This window comes from Ictidomys tridecemlineatus, unplaced genomic scaffold (assembly GCF_052094955.1).
Source record: "Ictidomys tridecemlineatus isolate mIctTri1 unplaced genomic scaffold, mIctTri1.hap1 Scaffold_150, whole genome shotgun sequence".
NCBI classification, from domain to species: Eukaryota; Metazoa; Chordata; class Mammalia; order Rodentia; family Sciuridae; genus Ictidomys; species Ictidomys tridecemlineatus.
The window spans coordinates 581,908-606,263 of NW_027521325.1; the positions used below are offsets into that span (position 1 = coordinate 581,908).

The 24,356-nt window shown below is 33.8% G+C and overlaps 1 pseudogene; it reads left to right on the forward strand.

The window, feature by feature from the left end:
• The first annotated feature begins 1,915 nt into the window (after positions 1–1,915).
• Positions 1,916–20,304, forward strand: LOC144372726 (axin interactor, dorsalization-associated protein-like; annotated as a pseudogene).
• Positions 20,305–24,356: the final 4,052 nt, after the last annotated feature.

Here is a 24,356-nt window from a genome sequence, read left to right on the forward strand (position 1 = left end):
TTCCATTGTTGTGTAAGTGATCAATATTTATTAATATTACTTATTAATATTGAGTTGATTTAACAGTTTAGTAACAATGATCATGCAGAAGTATAGAAAAGATGTTCTTATATTAAAAAATAAACAGTATTTCTTAGTGAGATAAGAAATATTAGGATTCTAGTCAACTAGATCAAGAAGGTCATGGAGAGAGTGAATGTCCATTTTAGATTTTCCCTTGCCATTTTGTATAAATTTATTTAGGCTGTAATTCTCTCATTAGCCTGTAAAGGAAGTAGCATTCTAATTTTAGAACTGGGAAGATTAGAGTATTTATGTAAATGTTGAAGTTATTGTTGTAATTGTAGGGCTAGGTTTTGATCTAAACCTTCTACTTTGATCTCCTGCTGCTTCCCCTTTGCTTGTCAGACTTAAGTTCCCACAGTCCTTTCTGTGCCTTGAATAAGACAAACTGTTTCCTACTTGGAACCTTTGTTGTTGCTCCAGCCTGTTCTCTAATACCTGGGAAGCCCTTATGCTAGAGCCACTTGTGGATGATTCCTCTCATCTCAGGTCTTGGCTCAAATGTCTTCTTATAGTATAGTTTTGAAAGGCACCCTGTCTACCTTAGCTACTCCACCAAGTTCTCTCTGCTTTTACACAGCATCCTGTTTGTATCCTTCATACCACTAATCAATCTTACATTATCTTGTTTATTTGTTGGCATATTTATTGTCTACTTTTCCTTAGTAAGGTCTAAGGTCCAGATATGAGTTCTTGATAACTGTGTGTATCTTTAGCACCTAAAACAGTGATTGGAACATTGTGAGTACTCGGTATGCATTTATTGAGATGAAGAAAGAGATAAAGGATGAGGAAGAGCTAAAGGGAGAGAGAATAAGAGTGAGTAATGAGAATCTAGGTACAAGTTTCCAACTTTTTTCTCACTGGATGATTGACTCCTATTGGAATAAGTTATGTAATTACAACCTGTTCTTTTTGAATTTCCTTATTTAGGAATCCAATATGCCATACTCCTTTTAACTCAAATCTGCAAGACTCCAAAATTAAAGTCTGAGTAATTAGAGTAAAAACCATGGGTTGCACAATTAATAATGCTAAATATTCACCTTGAAATAATTGCAGGTAGTCACTAGGAACCCATAAATTGGGGAATGAAACAATAAATTTCATAAAATACTTTTCCAGATACAGATAGAATTGTAGAACATCTGTCTGTAGGCTTACATGCCAGAAAGTAATCAACCAGGACACAAGAGGTGATAGCATTATGTTGTTTGATGACTTCCCTGAGGAGAAAGTCTGCTGTGTGTGTGTGTGTGTGTGTGTGTGTATGTGTATGTGTGTGTACACACGTGTAAAAAAATATATATATGCATGTATATATGTATTTACACATATACAATAAATTTCATCATAAAAGGAATATTAGAATTATAACCTTGCTTCTACAAACCTTACCAGTGTGATAAGTATTGAGGAAAATCTACTGAGGATAAAGCATAAGATGTGATTATCTATTTCTCTTTAATTAGTCATCTTCAGTATCAATCTTTTAATTAAAATACTTCAGGAGAAGAGGTATTCTCTTTCACTGGTACCTCATATCACCTAGGACCTTGTACATTGGAGAACTATTTTATGGTTCATTTTCTATGAGGGCTCTGAGACTTTCCTTGGAGATCTTACAGTACTCTGAAAATACTGGTACCTGTAGTCCTCAATAGACATTTTTATTTTGCTATGACATTCAGTAGTCAATTGCAGAGTCTTGAAATGATAGTGAAGCTCGGAATTTAAAATACATATATTAATGTGTGGTTAATACACTATAAAATATGATTAAAAGTATCAATTTAAGATATAACATATAAGACTAACTAATATATAAGTCTAAGATTATGATATAAGTCTAATGTTGGTCTATGTATTTTTTCTAGTCCTAAAGAATATTCTCACATATAATAAAGAATTTCCATTTGATGTTCAGCCTGTCCCATTAAGGTAAATAAATAAGCATCCATATTTTATCTTCTGATTTTATTATCTATTTTATGCCTGTTTTTCAAATATTTCTGTATTTTTTCCCTATCAAATTTGGTATTGGTGATATGGCTGATACCATTGGTAGCAATGAGATGATTGACATTGACATTTATATCAACATTAACCTAATAATCAGCATCTTATCTGGGAAGTTAGTGGCTATGAGGGTTAGCTGGTGTATTAAGTGGAGTAGCTCACTAATTTTTCTGTCCTTTTTTATATAGGAGAATTTCAGCCCCTGGTGAGGAAGAGCATTTGGAATTTGAAGAAGATGAAGAAGAAGGTGGTGCTGGAGCAGGGTCTCCTGATTCTTTTCCTGCTAGAGTGCCTGGTGGGTACAAAAAAATGTACATTATATAATTCAAGGTCAGGTGTTTGGAACTTACTTTTGTACTTGTTAGTGGTGGGTAAAACATCTCCAGGTTTTCCAATCTTAAGCAAATTATCATGGCCATTCTGATAGCGGTAGCTAATGGTTTATTGTGAAAGTATCTTACTATTTTTGTCAGGGATCCTCAAAACATCCCGTGTTTAGTGATTGGCTAGGAAGACCCACAGGACTCAGCATATAGCTGTACTCACAGTTGTATTCTGAGTCATTACAACAAGAAAACACAAGAACAAAATCAGCAAAGGGTAAAAGCACACAGGCAAATTCCAGAGGAAACCAAACTTCTAAGAGTCCTCTCCCAGCAGAGTCAAATATGTACTTGATTCTCTCAACATTATTTCACACCTGTAAAATGAAAAATATTGTCTATTGGGGAAACACTGTAGAGATTCAGTGCACAAGACACTTATTGGGGTTAGCATGAATCAAAACTACAGACTCCAGGAAGAAAGCAAGTGTTCAGCACAAACCATATTGTTTGCATGGACGGTTTAGGCACAGTGATCTTCTTAACAGGGCATGATGGGAATCCTGCTGAATTCCAGGTTCCCAGATGCTAGCCATGGACCAACATTGTAAGTAGGCTTTCTAGAGTAACTGTTTGCTATGTTAATTCTTTTCTTTATATATCTAGCTGTTCTTTAAATAATCATATATGATTGTGAAACCTGGACCTGGAGGAACAGATATTATACAGTTGCCCTTAACAGGGAAATAAAGAATACATAGCAAGTTCTTTTTATTTGTGGAAGATCTTGACAAGGTTGTAAAATACCCTAGTCAAGCACCCTGAGTGAATTTTTTGCCTCTTCCACTTCTATAATTTCTTCTGTTCTTATACAGTGCACAGTTTTTACTTCTGATGAACTAGTTCATTTTTTGGAAGTGTGGAAATAACACTGTACTATTGTGATGCATTTTTTATGCTTTATGGTATAATTAAATATAATATACATATCATCCAGAAAACCTCATAATTAAAGTCATATTCCAGAAATTTAAATACTCTTTGGTAGAAGACGTTTGAAATATAAACAGTATAGGCTTAGACAAACAAGATACCTGTGCTTTTGAGTCTAACATCTGCCAATCAGTAGTTAAGTGACTGTACTTTTTTCTTTATAAAAGGAGATGTTGACAATGCCTAATTCATAGGGTTACAATGAAAATTAAGGCACCACATACAAAGCATTTGGCATGATACTTTTCATTTGCTGGGGTAGTGGTGGCTACTGTATTTTCATTATCACTTCTAAATGGTGCTAACAGTCCTACACCATAGGGTTATTGGAAAAATTACAGTCACTATAAAATGTTATTGTTAGCGTTTCTTTGATACAAGGTAATTATTTCCAATCTGTTTGTCCTTATGAAGAAAGAGCTATATTTTACTTGTCATATTTGTAGGAAATTTCAAAATTGCTGAGATGATGAGGTAAATAAATTTGCTAAAATTTTTCTGTATTTTTTATTTCCTTTTCAAACCACATGCTGTACTTGAAATAGATTCCAGTTCTATAAGTTTCTGGTTTGATTATTTGTTCACTAGCTATACTTCTGTAGCAAACAAGATCCTTGAAGCAGATGATGTAAGTCATGAAATGGACAGATTAAGGACTTTATGGGTTTCAGGTTGCTGAGTTGAAAAGAAACTCTGTAAATTAAGTCTATTTGCTATGAAAGATTAAGCCCAAAGTAATTAGATTTTTGTATTCTGATGTAGCATTTTGGTATTTTATTTCAGAGATACAGAAAGCTCACTAAACCTTTCTATTCCCTGAATTATTTTCCTCAAAGTAAGAAAGAGTACATATAGTTCAATTGGCTATATTTGATTTTCGATCATATTTTCCAAGGCCTGTGTCATTATAAAATTAAAAATGTCATTGAAGGACAATTTGACCTTTAACTTAATTGTAGAATGGGGAAAATTGTTATACTGTGGACATCGAAGATTTCATTCATGATAAGGCTGTTGTGTCTATATTATCATGGCAGGGTGCTCCTAAGAATTATAACATTTTTATTATCTTTATTTTATGTAATTTATATAATTGTAAGTTTGTTGTATTTTTTTTTTTTGGTACTGAGGATTTAACACAGGGGTACTTTACCAGTGAGCCACATCCTCAGCCCTTTTTATTTTTCATTTTGAGACAGGATTTCACTTAGTTGCTGAGGGCCTCACTGAGTTGCTGAGATTAGTCTTAAACTTTGGATCCTCCTGCCTCAGCCTCCCAAGTCACATGGATTACAGGCTTGTGCCATAGCATCTAGCTTATTATGATCTTTTGAAAAAATATTGATTAAGGTGTCCCTTACATATATAAAAGGCATCTTTTTTTAGTGTGCAGCTTTATGAGTTTTGACAAACACACATGCTAAACACTACTACTGTTAAGCTAATGAGATGAAGTATAATATATGACTGTGGTATGACCAAGAGTAGTTTATTCCCATTTAAAATTAAAAATGAATTTTTATCCAACCTTTCTTGAAAAGAATAAAAAATTGTTAAACCTTTCTTTGACATTAATATCATTTTCAAAGCCTTCAATTCTCATAAGACAAACAGTAACTTTTGTGTACTGCTTTAAACACTAACTGGCTTAAGTACAAATAGAAGTTTAATTTTCTTAAGGTAATCTCAGTAGATTTCATTTAAATAGAGGATATAAATTTATAACCTATTATTTATTACCTGAAAACTTATTTATCATGTTGAATATTAAAGCTTCTAAATGATAAACCAAAGTAATACAAATAAAAAAATAGCTGATCAGGATTATATGCTTATAATCCTAGCTACTTAAGAAATTGAGGCAGGAGGATTGCAAATATGAGGCCAGTGGGGGCAACTTAGAGAGACTTTGTCTCAAAATAGAAAGAACTAGGGATGTAGCTCAGTGGTAGGGTGCTTGCCTCACCTGTGTGAAGCCCTACATTTGTTTCCTAGTACCACATGCACAAATAGCCATGACACAATTTTAGACAAAATTTAAAAAAACATTTCTGAGTGACCTAAACATAAGCCTAGCAATCTCAAAATTATTCTAGATTTGTATTGGTTATTCATCTTTTATATAGTCTTAGATATGTACAAAAACTGTTTTTTGAAACTCAAAATGAAGAGTGAATCTTACTTCTTTAATATCAAGCCTGTACTTGTTTCTTTCCTGCATAAATATTCAATTCTGAGTTGAACTTGAGAGTTAAGCAAATATGGATTTCATTTTCAGCTAAAGTGCAGTGTTTTTCTTACTCATGCATATAGGAAGTTGAAAACTGCAACAAAATATTCATTGCTGTTCCATGAATATTAGGGCATCCTTATTTCACAGAATTTCAGAATATATTTAGGGTTAAGCAGTAAATACCACCAAAGTGTGCAGTTAAACTCTGGCTCTCTGTGCACTTCCTTTCTCTCAAAGTCTCAAATTCTCAGACTGAGCCGAACAGTCACGGCCAGAGTCCCTCATCCAGTCATGTACTTATATTGAAAGGAAAGGAAAATACCATTCAATGTTATCTGGAAGTTCTCCTAGCTATTTTTCAATAGTTTTAAGGCTTGTTAATATTCTATTACTCTCAAGCAGTTTTGGAAACATTTTAAGATTTCTTTTTTATAATTTGTCTTGTTTGTTTGTAGTACTGGGGATTGAAGTCTGGGGTGCTCTACCACATAGCTACATCCCCAGCTCTTTGACTTATTTTTTTTTATTTTGAAACAGGGTTTTGCTAAGTTGCCCAGGCTGGCCTCTCCTGCCTTAACTTGCCAAGTTCCTGGGATTACAGGCATGCACTACTAAGTCTGGCTAAGTTTTTTTTTAATCCATGAATCTTGTCACTTAAAGTCAAAAGGTTTTCTCCAGAGCTTTGCAGAAATTGATTTATAGGAAATGTCTATTGAGTATGCTCTTCATCAAGGCTCTAAGCAACATCTGGCCTGCTTTGTCTTGAAAGTCCTCTGGCCACTCAAATTTTTAACCCAACACCTGTAGTAACTCTTCCTTGCATGCTAAATGGCATCTGTGTATGAAGCATATACCCACTGATTCATCTTAGGTTTTGTGAGAGTATTTATTATTTTTTTCCAGATATGATGGTTACACTTAAGAATTCAGCCATTATCCAAATCACATATTTCTGAACACAGAAAAATACATATTTCTAGTACCAATCAATAAAGAAAATAAAAACAAGAATATATTCATATAACTTATATACAAACAACTTTAATCAGGTATAATTTTTCACAGACCTAGAAATATTATTATTTGAATGCTAAAGACCCCTAAGATTTTTATCAAACTTTTAATATAATTTCAAAGTGAACAAACTTCTTATGATTTTACTCTTTATCTTGAAAGGTTGGACCAGTTTCTCAACTACTAATCAGTTACCAACCAAAAGAAATTGTGCATGTGTTTTCATATTTTCACACAATTTGTATGTGTGTACAAATTGCAGATGTGCAGTACAAATTGCAAAATTTTTCTCTTGCTAGATTTTTAAGACCCATTTCATGTTTTGTGCCATTTACAAAATGTTATGACCAAATAATGATTTGATAATACCATTATTTTAAATTATGTTAAAATTATCCCAAAATAATAGAAAATATTATTTTATATATATCATTTTTATTGGATTCTAAAATTACAAAGAAATGTGCACTTAAAAAATGTGTGTGACAGACTTTGAATTGGTAGTATCAAACATCTGAATTTAATTACAAGTATGATAAATCTAAAACAAAGAAGACATAAATATATAATCACACACATATAATAATGCTTAGTTTACATTTTAGATATCAGGTTCATCTCTGTCCTAAAAGTATGGACAACAAATTTTGTACTCCTTATTCATGACATTTAATTTACCAAGCACCAAGGCAAAATGAAGACTGACTCACCTCTTATTGAAGTAAATGCCTGTGACAAACATTTGTACAATATCATGTAAAAAGCAAATTCAAATCCGTGTTTTAAAAAATATAATCTTTGGTAATTTTCCTCTTTTAATGTTCTGACCTAGACAATGATGTACTATTTTGGAACAAAGACTGTCATGCCATTTCCAATTTTGGACTAGAAATTGTCCTTATAGTATGATATGAGATATAAACAATAGAAATTTTTAAAAAGCAAAAATAAAAAAGTTGAAAGAAAAGAATGACTTCCTCTTCTGCATGTGAGGACAGGGTCTTAAGGATCCCATTGACCTTCATATCCATGTCACTCCAGACTCATCCTCAGGCTGGTGGTCCTTTCATTGTCTGATTCTCCATGATCTCTATGGCCATCCTACTTGATACTTAGACCTTCATTTTTCTCAGCATCCTCTTGGAACAAAGAAGTTATGGGCTGGGGGTGGGGGGCTTCAGATGTTCTCCCATTGTTTTTCTGTACCTGTTGCAGGTAGAGTGGTGCTTCATTGCTTGGTCTGTGTCAGTGCTGTGGGGTGCCCAGCAGAGGCAGAGGCCTTACTTGCACAATTCCCTTTCCTCTCCACAGTGGCAGTGGCTAGGTCAGACGCTTTTATGCTAACATTCTTGGCTAGGTCAGACGCTTTTACACAGTTTTTAAACATTCTTGAGGGAACTTGTCTATGTTTAACAAACAGCCATTTGGGGGATCCATAGCTACCTTCACAAATTGTTTTCCACAGATGAAGCACAATGAAATAGAACAACTTGAGTTTTTACCCAAGTACCACCTGTTAATAAACAGTTTCCATCAACAAGATGGACTTTTTGGTATCCCCTATTACAGTAGTGTGGTAAAATGGTTCCAAACCTTCTAATTCATTGTCATTACTTTATCAGAGTTGTCTTTAGGTTTAGGCTTAGAATCTTCCTCTCGCAGAAAATCACACTGAATTGAGTAATTCCTTCCAACTCTTTTTGACACCAGTGAGAGCATGCTTGCTCTGGTTGGTGCATAAGAGGTGGTTGGGGGCAGATAAGTCAGAAAAAGCCATGCTTTCTGTGTTCAGTACAACTTGGGGCTCACCAGCTACCAATGGCTTCCTTTGTCTTGCAGTACAAACTGAAAGTGGAATTAACCAAATGAACACAGTCCTGCTGCTCACTGCTATATGAGTGTTAAAGACCTATCATATTGCTATCTGGGCTGCTCAGTCTCTGTCCATTCCTGTGAATGTGCATTGCCCAGTGTACAAAGTTCAAATGTTACTCTTTTTTAATCACTCCCTTACTTGGAGTTCTTAGTGACAGCTCAATAACATCCATGGGATGTTATTGAAAACTTGGTTTGGACAGCTGTAGCCATTTAGAGTTTTCCATATTTAAAAGTATGAGGCATAAATAGTGGCCTCACAAAAATGTCTATATTCTAATCCTGGGAACCTGTGACTGTTATGTTTACATGGCAAAAGGAACTTTGCAGAAGCTTGAGATGGGGAGGTTCTCCTGCAGTTCTTTTTAAGGCTTTAGGGACAATTAAAATAAAGATGTTAAAATGAGACATGATGGTTAAAAGCATGGACTCTGTAGCCAAACTTCTGTGTGATTATGGATAATTTGTTTTTCTATGCCTCACTTTTCACCTCTGAAAAATAGAACTAAACTATTGTTGTGAGGATTAGATGAGAGGATTAGGACAGTATGTGGCACATCACAAATACTCACAAGTGTTAGCTATTTCTTATTTACATAGCAATTCCATGTGGAAGAACATTTCTTCTGATCTTTGCTCTAGATCTGAGAGCAGATGATCTAGCTGGAATAGCACAGTTTACACTGGATTGTGTGTAGTGATTTCTTTCTTATCCTTGTTAGTCTTCGAATTTTATGAATGTAGTTGACTTGTTCTCATATTACACTATGTAATTGGATATGTTAATTCTTCACTTAGAAATCTTCCTTTTAATGCATTGGCTCAATTTACAACTATCATGGTTTTATCTTTGATGCAAAAACATGCATATAGATGGTATGGTATTATTTTAGCATTTGATCTTCTTTTATGTTTATTATTTCTTCACTCATTGATATAGATTCTCTAGCCATTTGTTTACTAGAGCATGATAACCTCTAGAACTGGAAATTCAGTCATTCATTCAATAAAATATTTCTTCAACAAAGATCTGTTTATTCCTTGTGCATACTACAAAAGGAACAGTTCCCACACCTTTCAGGATGCTTATTGTGTAGTCAGCAAGACAGAGCCAAAAGCACATGATTATGATTAGAGATGTGCACCAATGTCATAGGTTGGCAAAAAAGAAGGGCTGAGGGAGTTCAATAAATCTAGCCAGATTTAGGACTCACTGAGTATGTAGGAGTTGACCATGCAGAGAGAGAGAGCACATCATAGACCATTCTGAAACACCTTAAATAGGCACCTTTCTATGTAATCTATGATCTTAATTACACTCAGCTTCCTTCATCATGGAACACAATGTTTGACATTCTACCTTGAATTAAACAAGAAATTCAGACTTGAAATCACTGCCTCCATATTAAATTATTTGAAGCATAATGATTACATTAAACCTTACTGTGTAGTCTCAGGCAAAAAGATTGTTGGTAAGGAATGTAGCATCAGCCCTACCATTTTAACTGAAAGACCTAGATGATGACAGGTTATAAAATTGACTCACCCCAAAGTAACAACAAGTTTAATATCAACTTGGAAAAAAATAATCTTAACATCAAAAAGACTTTGAAAGTTGTAAAGCAATCATCTTTTGAATGTCAAAAAAGGTAGTAAAGAGGTAATACATAAAAGAAGTAACATTCTTGGGGGTTTTGGGGGGTGGGGTGGGGTGGGTTCTTTTTTTGTCTTTTTTAGAACTGGGGTTTGAATCCAGTATTTTGCAAATGCAAGGCAGACACTTTGCCACTGAGCTACATCCCAACCCAACATTCTTAATATATAAAGAAAAATTTTAATTGTAATAACCAAAGCAGAATACATGAGAGGAACAGACAATATGAGCGAGCTCACGAGCGTGCATGCGCACACACACACACACACACACACACACACATACATTTAAAAAACATCCGTTAAACATAAAAAGATACTCAACTTTATTTTTAATAAAAAACAGAAATTAAAGCTACTGTTGGTGAGTCTTAGGGGAAATAGGTACTTATTAATCACTGGTGGGAACAGAAAAATGGTGAGGTTCCTTTGGAGGGGAATTGAGCATTCTCTAACAACATATAAGTACATATTTTTTCCTTAGCAATCCCATTCCTGAGAATTTACTCTGAAGATGCACCCCCAAAATACAGGAAAAAGAGGAGGAAACATTTGCATATACACAAGATTCTCTGTTTAGGTGTTTTTTATAATGATAAAAAGTTAGAAATAAAGTAACTGCCATATGAAGATTGACTGAATAAACATAGGATGCTGTAGAAAATAATTCAGAAAATCTCCATGAACTAATGAGTGATTTTTCAAATTATTGTTAGCAGAATTTATCAAGGTAGTTCACATTAGCAGATTAAGGGGAAAGATTTCATAAAGTTGTCAACAATGCAGAAAAAGTTTTCAGTTAAGTTTGAAATACAGCCTTGATTTTAAACAATTCTTGTCAAAGAACAGAAAAACATCCTTAACCTGATAAAACATGGCTACATGACATTTACAGCCCAAAATCGTTTAATGATGAATTTGAACAAAACAAGAGTGTCTATTACTTCTGTTCATCAGCATTGTTTTGGAAGCTCTAGCTACTGCACTAGGAAAAGAAAATGAAATATAAAAGGGGGGATGTTCTTTATTTGCACATTTATGAATATATAGAGAATATATGCAAAAAAACTATTCATAACTCATTAATAAGATAATGTGGTTCCTGGATAGAAAATCTGTACAGACAAATCAATTTTATCTCAAACAAGTAATAGTTGCTTAGAAAATGAACTATTATAATATTTATAGTAGTATTAAATAATATCAAGGACCTTATTATAAATTCAACAAAAGAAATATAAGAATTTTATGTAGAAAATAAACCTTTATTGAAAGAAATAAAAGAATATCAAAAAGAAAATGGAAACTGGAGCAATCTTGAAATTAGGGAAAAAGATGGAAGAGTGACTTAATAATTGTTATGGATGGTGAGATGTTGAATTGTACATTCTCTTTTACTTTTTTCATTTCTCTCAATTGAATTGTTTATGAGAATGCATTTTATAAAAACAGTGAAGTCATTATTCTTTTTTTCATTTGTTCATTAGATTCATTTGGACTAATTATAAATGCATGGGATATAATTTGCTTCAATTCAGTCCCTTCACCCTCCCCATCCTCCCTCCCACTGTTCCCTTTCATCTACTTTACTGATCTATTTATTTACATTTTTTAAAATTAGTATGTTATAGATGTTCAAAATGATGAGTTTCATTGTAGTATATTCACATATGTGCATTGAAAAGTTAATTTGGTTTCATTCCACAGTTTTTCCCTACCCACTCCCCATTCCCTTTTTTTTCTTTTATTGATTTTATTTTTTTTTAATACATGACAATGGAGTGTATTACAATTCTTATTACACATATAGAGCACATTTTTTTATCTTTGTATAAAGTATGTTCATGCCAATTCACGTTATACATATACTTGTTTTTTTTGCATTACAATTCTTATTACACATATATACCACAATTTTTCATATCCCTGTTTGTATATAAAGTAGGTTGACATCCAATATGTGTCTTCAGACATGTACTTTGGATAATGATGTCCATCACATTCATTCCACATTCATTAGGAGGCTAATCCCCTGCCTCCTCCCTTTCCCTCACTCCCCTCTTCCCTATCTAAAATCCATCTATTCATCCCATTTTCCTCTTCCCTACCCTATTATGAGTCAGCCTCCTTATATCAGAGAAAACATTTGGCATTTGTTTTTTGGGGATTGACTAACTTCACTTAGCGTTATCTTCTCCAATGCCATCCATTTACCTGCAAATGCCATAATTTTATTCTCTTTAAAAAACGTTCATAGTGTATATATGCCACATTTTTAAAAATCCATTCATCCACTGAAGGGCATGTAGGTTGGCTCCACAGTTTAGCTATTGTGAATTGTGCTGCTATAAACATTGATGAGGCTGTGTCCCTGTAGTATGTTGTTTTTAAGTCCTTTGGGTATAGTCCAAGGAGAGGAATAGCTTGGTCAAATGGTGGTTCCATTCCCAGATTTCCAAGGAATCTCCATACTGCTTTCCAGATTGGCTGCACCAATTTGCAGTCCCACCAGCAATGTATGAGTGTACCTTTTTCCCCACATCCTCTCCAATACTTATTGTTGTTTGTCTTCATAATAGCTGCCATTCTGACTGGAGTTGTATCTTAGTTTTGATTTGCATTTCTCTGATTGCTAGAGATGTTGAAATTTTTTTCATATATTTGTTGATTGATTGTATATCCTCTTCTGAGAAGTGTTTGTTCAAGTCCTTGGCCCATTTTTTGATTGGGTTACTTGTTTTTTCAGTGCTTAGCTTTTTGAGTTCTTTATATACCCTAGAGATTAGTGCTCTATCTGATGTGTGAGGGGTAAAAATTTTCTCCCAGATGTAGGCTCTCTGTTCACCTCACGGATTGTTTTCTTTTGCTGAGAAAAAAAACTTTTTAGTTTGAATCCATCCCATTTATTGATTCCTGGTTTTAATTCTTGTGCCATAAGAGTCTTATTAAGGAAGTTGGGGCCTAACCCACATGATGAAGATTAGGGCCTACTTTTTTCTTCTGTTAGACGAAGAGTCTCTGGCTTAATTTTTAGGTCCTTGATCCATTTTGAGTTAAGTTTTGTGCATGGTGAGATTTATGAGTTTAATTCCATTTTGTTGCATATGGATTTCCAGTTTTCCCAGCACCATTTGTTGAAAATGCTATCTTTTCTCCAGTGCATGTTTTTGGCACCTTAGTCTAAAATAAGATGATTGTAATTTTGTGGGTTAGTCTCTGTGTCCTCTATTCTGTACCATTGGTCTACCAGTCTGTTTTAGTGCCAAAACCAAGCTGTTTTTGTTACTATTGCTCTGTAGTATAGTTTAGGGTCTCATATAGCGATACTCCCTGCTTCACTCTTCCTGATAAGGATTTCTTTAGCTATTCTTGGTCTCTTATTTTTCCAGATGAATTTCATGATTGCCTTTTCTATTTCTATGAGGAATGCCATTGAGATTTTGATTGGAATTGCATTAAATCTATATAGTGCTTTTGGTAGTTTGGTCATTTTGATAATATTAATTCTGCCTATCCAAGAGCAAGGTAGATCTTTCCAGAAATAGTAAATGAATTCAGCAAAGGAGCAGGATATAAATCAACACCCATAAATCAAAGGCATTTCTGTATATCAGTGACAAAGCCTCTGAGAAGGAAATGAGGAAAACTACTCCATTCACAATAACCTCAAAAAAATGATACTTGAGAATCAATTAAAGAAGTCAAAGATCTATACAATAAAAACTACAGAACCCTAAAGAGAGAAATCAAAGAAGATCTTAAAAGATGGAAAGATCTACACATTCCCTTCTTAAAAGGAGAAAGGGAGGAGGAGGGAGGGAGAGGGGGAAGTTGGGCAGGGTCAGATCAGAATATGATAACCCAAAGGGTGGGGTTTGGCCTGCTGAGAACTTCTAACTGAAGGAGATTGGAATCTCAAAAGCAAGCTCAGCAGCAAAGCCTTTGCTTTCCTCCTGCCCTCCTGTCCGTTCACCCTTCTCTCCCAAAGCCAGTCATAAAACCTAGAAAGTGCTCTCTCTCTCTCTCTCTCTCTCTCTCTCTCTCTCTCTCTCTCTCTTTCTCTCTCTCTCTCTCTCTCTCCCTCTCTCTTTCCTTCCTTCCCTGCTATTCCCTTCCTGTCCCCCTACCCTCCCTTCCCCCCTCTCTTAAAAACCCTCATTCCAGACAGGACCTGCCTTAGGTCCAGAAGGAAAGAAGGCTATACAGAGAGGCCAAGAAGAATCTGACCAGACAGGGCTTGCTGGGACCCTGGCAGCCTTTTACCATTAGCTCACACCCCCTTTTCCAGTCATTTCTACATAGCCATCCATTCTTCAGGGAACATAAACATAAAAACAGGAGTTTTCCCTGGATCTCTAGGTCTTTATTTCTGAAGGCTTTTAGGTCAAATAAAATTCTATTAAATAATTGTAATGATTTTTTAAAATGTAAAGATATATACTAGTTCATAAATTAGAAGAAGCAGTTTATAAAGATAGACTCTTTCTGAAACTCATCTGAATTTTTATTGCAGCTATAGAATGAAGATACTGTATTAGTGGTAAGAGGATAAACAGTCCGGTAAGACAGAATAGAAAACTCAGAAAGTGATTGCCACATGATTTATGATTGAAGTGGGACTGCAGATCAGTGGTGGAAAATGTCAGTCTTTTTAATGAGTAGTGCTGAGACAATTGAGTATTTATGTGAAATTGAATGAAATTAAAGCCCCTACTATACACCATAGTCAATAATTCTGTGTGACATATGGAATTAAGTGTGAATGGCAAAACAATAAAATGCTTTCAAGATAATACCTTTATGATTTTGGAGTGGGGTAAGTTGTCTTAAATATGACATAAAAAGCACTGATAGTAAAGGAAGATATTAAGAAATTTGATATTACTAGCAGTAAGTATTTATCATAATCAGAAGACACCATGGCAGAGAAAAGTCATTCTTAACATTCAAAACTAATACTTGGTGTTAGAAGTTAGCAATGGTTGCTATCTTTTGGAAGAGTGAATTGGATATGGTGGGGGGAAGGACACTCCCAGGAGGCTGATCATATCTTTCCTAGATCTGATACTAGTTATACAGGTGTATTCACTTTGTGGAAGTTCAGCAAACTGTACTAACAATTTGTACATTTTAAAATGTATATGCTCTACTTCAACAAAAAGTCTTTATAAAGGAAAAGTACTAAGAAGCTATTTGTAAAATATTTGTCCAGCAAAATAATAGAGACCTCCTACAGCTCAATAAGATAGATATCTCAATAAAAAATCGAGCAAAATAATTGAACACACTTCAGAAAAGAGGAAATCATATATTTGATTTATTCTAAAAGGTGCTCAACCTTATTAATCTTCAGAGGAATGCAAATTAAAATGATTGATCTCTTTATACCAAAATTGGCTAACATGAAGAATCTGAGAAAACAGTACCTAGTGAGGATGTGGAGCAATGGGAACACTACTGCACTTGGGCTAGGAATAAAAATTGGCACAACCACCTTGGGAAATGGATTGTCATTACATAGTAGGTATGGAGGTAACATGCCAGGTGACTTAGTGATTCCTCTGTTTCAGAAATGGGTGCTTATGGGAACCAGAAGATGTTCAGAAGAGTATTTATTATAGCCTTGTTAACTATATCCAAACACTTGAAGTAATTCAAATGTCTATCAACACAAGAATGTGTACATAAACTGTAGCATATTTATACAGCCATGTACTACATAATAGAATGAACTTTTCTGCAGAAAAATTCATATATGATATACATACATGTGAATATGTATGTATATAAATATAAATGTATACATATTCACATTTTTCATAAAATTTCAGAGGTGTTTCTTAACTCTCTGAAGTTCATCCCAGATGTCCAGGTACAAGCCCCTCTTCTAAAAGTACCCTCATTTGTCAATCAAAAAAGATGCATAAAAGGTATTATGTATATATTTAATGATATCAGCCTGAGCCCATTTAGGTTTGTTAATGCAACAGTGGAATGCAGCCTCCAGGCCTTCCCATTATTGCATTTGTCTGTATTGTCTTCATATTTGTTTATATTAGAAAGTAATACATTTTTAACAGCACTGTTGAGGTACAATTTGCATTTCATAACATTTCCCTTCTGTAAGTATAAAATTCATCGATTTTTGACACCTCTATAGAGTTTTGCATCTGTCATCACTATACAAGTTCAGAACATTCCCATCACCTCCCAAAATTTTCTCAAGCCACATTTGCCATCAATCAAATGTGTATTTTCAAATGTAGTGTGTTTATTGCTTCATGTATTTCAAATAACTCATCATTAAAAGTAGCATAACACATTGTTGAATAGAAACTTGAAAAACATCAACCAAAATCTTTTGTTAAGTGTATTTTGAGGTTCTGTATACATACTTGATTAAAATCAGCTTATTTGCATCTGTTCTCTATTGCTAGTTTCAAAAAAGGGAACATACTGAACAGTTGATTTCTTCCTTCATATGTCCTTGGTGGGTGAATGTTGTCATGTTGTTCTGGGTGGGTTTTTAGTTTTAAAAATTTTAGTTGGTTTTGGGGAAAATGTTCAGTTATACAAATGGCCATTTTATATGGCAGTCTGTATAGTACTAATTTCTGAGAGAATAACTCATACAAAATAGAATGAAGAATAGAAGTTAGACTATATAGTTAAATTAAAACATAAATATCAAATTGTAAATTATTTTCTTTATTAGGAGTAACTAAAGAGAAGAATGTATTGATCAACTCTGATATTAAATGTCTCAGACTTTAGAACAGTATAACAAGTATTTTAAAAGCTTTTCTTGTCTTTGTTCTACCACTTCATATTAAGATGCTGAGTATAATATAGAAGTACATATGGAATATAAATATTATGTGAGCATATTATACAATTATGTATAATTGGGCTTCCTCAAGTAATCTTTTTAACATACTTTTATTATACATACTATATACTATTATTATAGAAATGATTATTTCTGCTTAAAGGTGATTTATGGTTGGGAAATGCAGATATATTATGTGTAAAATTAAATATTTTTCTAAAAAAGTATAACATCAGATGTTCATGAATTTCGGAAATAAAAATACATAATGCCTAGCTAGTTCCTAAGAGGTAGGCTATATCTTCTGTTTGTCAAAGTATTTACTCTGAATTGTTGGTGGAGCTAACTTTTACTGAGGTTTCTCTGTTGCCAGGTACTTTATTACCAAGGTTGCCATCAGAACCGGGAATGATATTACTCACTATCAGGATTGAGAAAATTGGTCTGAAAGACACTGGACAGTGCATCGATCCCTATATTACAGTTAGTATAAAGGGTAAATAACTGGCAAATTGCATTATGTTTTTTCTCATATGGGACAAAGTTTTTGACAGGGGATGGTCTTGTATATGTGACAACTTACTTTAATGCATTCTATAATGAGGCAAAATCCTAGAAGAGATCATAACAGAACATAGTTCGAAAGACTTACAAAAAATATTTCCTACTTATACACTCACTTTTGCTTTTGAGTTTGTATAGATTTTTGCTCTTCAGATTCCATCTAATGTGCAGACTAAACATACACATTGTCCTTAACAGCAGCTACAGTCTTCAGGATGTAGATTAACAATAGCACCCCTCACCTTCTCCTATCCAGTCTATATTCATTTCTCTCCACAAAGCCCCGTGTCCTATTTTCCCATCTCTCCTGCTTCAGCCCCTTCTTCTTCCTGTGCTACTGAGGTATCTACTTAGGTGAATCCTACAGAGGCAGATGAAAATCAGGGGACAGGGAAGTAGGGTGCATCCATAACATCCATGCCCTGAAAGCAATCCCGTGGGATGATGATGTGATTAAGGAATAAATTATACCATTTTACAGAAATAACTATAGTTAGTACAAACGGCTTATTTTAATCTGTAGTTTTGCACCAAAGGAACAGATCGGTGCTTAAATTAAATGGAGGAACTTTTATCAATTGCAGAAATAAAGTCAGATCCATGGGTTCATTAGTGCTAATTAAAAGAAAAATATGACCACAAAGAAAAACATTTATTTAAAGAACATAATCCACAGCACTAATACTGGTACACTTTTAAATTCCGAGGTTACCAGTTATCAAATATATAGTGTACCGGAAAATATTTACATTGTTTGATAGGCCATTTATAAAACTGCATACTCATTGAGAAAGTATACTAAAAACACAAAAATATTTAATGATGTTGTAAATGTTAAATTACCTTTGCATATGTTATACTGAAATATTTATATGTAAATATTTTTTTAATTATTAAATGTACTAAATTGTTTTTTGAGCTTTTTGAGACACATAAATGAATAACACATAAACACTGAGGAGTTATTAAATGAGTCCATGTTGAATTTGACTAAACTGAGATTTTTAAACCCGGAAAATTAAAACTATATATAACGTGCCATCTGATTGTTGTAAATTCAGGGTATGTTGTAAACAGTATAACCAGAATTTAGATAATATATATGAAAAATTATTCATTAACCAAAGGGTTTTTGTTGGCTGTTCTCATCCATTTTTGGTTCTTAACAGAGAAATTATGATAAGGTTAGGTTTAAAGGCTTTTCTAAATAAGTCATATACTTGATCAAAGTTAGAGATTGGTGGCAGAGCTCCATTGTGGCAAATTATATACTCCAGATTTTTTTTTGGCATAGAAATATATAGTGGGCTATTCCCTAAGGAAAAAAAAAACATGTTTGTTCTTTTTACCACTTCACTATGAAGATCAAGTTTTGTCCACTTGGCCATGTAAAGGCTTCCTACCACTTCACTATGAAGATCAAGTTTTGTCCACTTGGCCATGTAAAGGCTTCCTTGTCCCCTTCATGAGGTCTCCTATCCAGTCTATATTCATTTCTCTCCACATACCCCATGAACTTCAACAACTCTCACATACTTGCTCACACCAAATAGGAATCTCTTAGCCTGAGAATCTCCTCTCAGCTCTTTCCATGCCTCTTTAGGAACTGTAACCTTTGCAGTTTCTATATTTTCCGTCTGTATATGTGAATGCTCATAAGCAGAAACTTAATTGTTTCTCCAGATCTGAATGACATAGATTTAACTCCTGTGCAAGATACTCCTGTGGCTTCAAGAAAAGAAGATACATATGTTCATTTTAATGTGGACATTGAGCTCCAGAAGCATATTGAAAAATTAACCAAAGGTTTGTAATTATCAGTTACTGACTTCTTAAGGACACAGTACTTATCTGGGTTTGTGTTCATAGTATACTTAACACAAGATCTTATGTCACATAGTTATGAATATTGACTTAAAGTCAAATCAAAATTTTTTTTAAAATGAGAATTAGCAGTTGCATTATCTAGTTGTGTAATAATGTGGTTAAATATTATTTGATAGGGAAGTTTTTCTCATAATACAGAGTTAAGGAAGCAAGTTCCCTAATAATTACCTTAAGTCCTTTTAGGAACCTAATGATTACTTTCTAACAGTTAAAGAATTATTTTTTTTCTTTCAATAAGATGCATTGGGTAAAAAGATACTATAACTGGCAGTTAGTTTGTAAGAATATGGAAAGGACAATCTGGGCGTGGTTTCAGGAGGGAGAGAAATGATATAAGGTAGAATTTTTTTTAAAGGAACTCTTAAATTTCTATTCTATCTAATACAGGTGCTTATTGAAACCATTTCTATAGGTACTGCTGATACTTAAGTAACTTCTGTTTTTCTTGTGGTATTTAATATTTTATATTCTTTGGTAGTTTATGATTCTACCTGTGTACATAACTTACATTCTTGCTATACATTTTTGTTGTACTTTGTAGAATTAAATGATATGGAGAAATGTCATTCAGACATGCTAGTACCAGAGCTTGGAGTGACAGCCACAGTGAGTTATCAACAGTTGTGTCATCAGACTGTTTGACACATGTTACTTTGTAAAATCATAGGCTTCTGGTGACACATAAGAAATGTGTGGTCTCTGGCTTATGTTGTTTGTTTTAATTCCTTAGGTGCAGCTATCTTCTTTGAATTCAAACACTACAAGCCTAAAAAAGGTTTACCAGCATCAAGTGTTTTGCTTTCATGGAGATGGATGAGATTAAACCTGGGCCAACTCTAATAGAACTGTAAGTGATATACATATAGGATTCATACTGTTCTAATGGTTACTAGTTCATGTTTCTTCTTAGTCCCTCTTATCGAGAATGTAACATTGGAGTAGATCAATCATCAAAGTATTTTAAACAATGATCTTTCTATTGTGGTTACAGATACAAGAAACCCACTGACTTTAAAAGAAAGAAATTGCAGTTATTGACCAAGAAACCACTTTATCTTCATCTACATCAAACTTTGTACAAGGAATGATTCTGACATGAGTAATGTGGAATTTCTGTGAATTTTACCACTCAGTAGAAACCATCATAGCTCTGTGTAGCATATTCATCCTTCAGGAGGCAGGAAGTAAACCGTATCTATAGGCCAGTGAGTCCATTGCAAAGCTGTACCACAGAACTAAAGTCCAGCACCTCATTGTTATGTCTCCTTTGGATACAGATTTATTGTAGATTTTGAAACTTGTTTTTACTTTTCTATTAATTGTGCAATTAATAGTCTGTTTCCTAATTTACCACTGTTCCTACCCTGCTTCCTGGAACAATATTGCTGTGGTAGGTATGCTCATCTTCAAACTTAATACAGCAATAAGAATGTGCTAGAGTTTACACATTTGCTCACTTTTGCTCCAATATGGTCCTTTGATTTGAATTAACTTCAAACTTTTGAATTGAAGTGGGTAGGATAGTACCAGATTGCTTTGAAAGGAAATTGGATCAGTTATGGTCTGTCTTTTAGGCTGTTCCTTAGAGCTGGCCTAAATTCACCCTCATCTGATAGTTCTACTTAGAAATAGTGTGCCTTGATCAGATCAATATCTTATATGGGAGTGTTCCCCAGATTGTAGCTGTGATTTTTTTCCAGATGACCAGATTGTTTTTCTGAAAGTGAGCATATTTTTAGTCATGTTGATTAGTTGTTCTATGTCACATTGCTATTGTTTCTATGGTTAACATTAAATTATTCTAGGGTTAACATTAAAACTATCTCTCTCAGAATAATTACAAATTTTTGAGTGGGTTTACATCGTCTAAATCATGTCATCTAAAAATAATTGAGTCAGATGCTAATGAGATACTGCAGGAACAACTGCTGTTTTTCTGACAACTGATTGTGAAACCTTAAAACCTGCATACCTTGTCTTTATAAAGTGATGAGTATGCAAAATCTGGAAAGATATTCTATTTTTTTAATATAGGTAGATACGACTGCCATTTATTTCCTATTTAGATATATTGACATTCATATGAAAATATGCAGGTTATTAGCCTATTATAATTTCACTATTTACATTACTTTTAACTTGATGAGACATAAATAAAACTGTCATAGTACACAAGGTGGATATTTGATACACAGAAAATAAAGATTTGTGAGGAGCTTTTTTGTGGGTTACATGTAGAACCCATGTATTTTAATATTCACTATTTTAAATGAACAATGCATGAAGGGAATGCAATACTTGGCCTATTTTTAAACTAGTGTAAACCCTAATCATACCATCAATTTGCTTTTTAAAACGAATAACAGTTATTTTAGCCCTTGCACTTCAAGAGATCTAGTCTTTAATTTTTCAGTTGTCTGTTAGGTCAGTTTTGTTTACTAGATGAATGTTAATAAAACTATATGAGCCTGAAAGAATTCTCAACCAAATTTAGTCTTTTCTTTCATCTGGATTGGGTTAATTTCACAAGTGCAAAAATAGTTCAGTATACAGTAGTTCTAGGAAATGAAGAATTTGCCTTAATAAAATGTTCACTCAACCGAAACTCTGAGTAGTCAAAATTTCCAGACTGTAAACTTCTCAAGAGAAGGGCCTCATCTTCTCCATGTCATGTAAACTTTCCAAGGTGCTTGGCAGCACTCTACTCTGTACCCTGTGGAATGCTCAGTACCTTTTTGTTTGATGTTACTGATGTTTGATGTTGCTCCCTTAAAATCTACTATTAAAATGTAGCAAAACTGATACATTGTTCTTTCTGTTTTCTCATACTATAAAATATGTATATCAAAGTGATAATTTAAAAAAAAACAAACTTTTTTTGGTTGTAGATGGACACAGTACCTTTATATTTATATGTGGTGCTGAGGATCAAACCCAGTGCCTCACATGCAACCCCAGCCCCTCAAAGTGATAATTTATATGAAGAAACATTTAGCATCCTTCACATAAGAATGCTTTTTTTTTTAACCTCGATTTATTTATGTGGTGCTGAGGATTAAACCCAAGGCCTTGCCTGTGCTAGGCAAGTACTCTACCACTGAGCCACAACCCCAGCTGCCACCAAAGAATGGGGTTATATGGAAAAAAAAGAGGATGCTTTATATGAATGTCTTTCATCAGCATTAAACAAACTTAAATTGAACATTGTCGTCAGCTTAGCTTTAATTCAGACCTGATTGACCAACCCCCCCCCAAAAAAAGGTGATTTTTTCTTGAAGCAGTTAACACAAAGCAATCTGTATCTTACAAATTAGTTGTTTAAATTTACTTTCTAGTGTGGGAGGGGATGAGTCACTGGACAATAATTACAACTATAGCAGTAATACTTTCAGGTTGAAACACTACTGCTTCACAAATGAAATGATTTTAGAAACTAAACTGAAACACAATTTGCTGGAGAGGACTTCTAAAACTTTTGAGATACAAAAGTATAATTGAATCAGGGGACAGTATTCTCTACACAACCTGTATATTGGCAGATACCTTGGGCTTTGCTACAGAAGTGGTACAATCAGATGGATGTAAGGAGAGGCAACTATGGGTGGGTTCAGAACTGATCAGATAAACTACGTAGAATGCATTATAACTTACTAATAGAATAAATACAAAAAAGGCTTTAGAGGGAAAACTACTGTTGTTTTGAATAAAATAATAAATCTGCCTTTCCTTGAAAATCTATCTTCCTAGCTGACATCACCTTTATTTAAATGCTATTATAAAATTAGAAGTTTTAGTAACTTCAGCATTGCCTTGTGTCCTGTAGAGGTTGAAAGATACATTCAAAATTGGTGTTTGTGACTTAAATTTTATTTTACATGGTTAAAAATGGCATAAGCTATTATATGGTTTTCCTCTTACACACACAGCTGCTGCTTCTAATATTAAATGGAGGTTATGTAGATTGAATTCTTCCTAAAGGACTCAAATTCTTTTTATTCTGAGTTATCTTCAGTAGTTTAGAGATTTTGTTTTACACTGAAGCTTTTGCCCCTATTTTGAGAATACTTAGGGGACATAAAAAGAACAATGATATGTTATGTTCTAGGTTTCAACAATCCTATTACTTTCTAGAATTTAAAAGAATGGAAGAATATGGTCTAGCAGTAAAAAAAAGTACTAGGCTTTTATAATTTTATTTAAATCTTAAACCTCTTAAAATGTACTGTTAAAATTACCGTAATTAATATTACAGTTCTGGAGAGCTAGTTCTTAGAAACATTGTTTTAAAGACAGTAGTTACAGATTCAGGATTTGCTTTAATTGATTTTTAAATAAAATATATTTGAGTATCTATCAAAAAAAGAATTTAATTCAGCCCATATTTGCTGATTATAGACATTATAAGTTTATGAGTTTCATTCATTCTTAGAGGATTATACTTTTCTAATTTTTTTTATCATATTCCTTGAAAATCAGTGGCAAGGTATGGGAAAGAGAAGAGTGTGTTGTGTACATTTTTAAAAAGAAATTTCCTTATTTTATAGACACAACATACTACCTTATATTTTACTGTTATAATGCAATAATGGCAAAAGCAGTAGAACTTCAGGTCAAACAACTCTTGCTACTAATGTAAACTCATTCTTAGAAAACCATTCTCACATAGACAGTGGTTAGAAAAAAGTACATGAATGTGCTACAAAAATAGAGCCACAAGACTTCTCACAAGTAAAAGAAATCCTCTGTAGAAGTCCACAGTAGACCAAGGTCCAGCCTCCTTAACAGTGAGCAACAGGGAATATGCTGCCAAGTCACCATCTTCAGTTCTGAGAGTGAGTTTACATGCTTCCCCAATGGCACAAAGTCTCATGACGATCCAATGAATCAACAGACACTTGGGAAA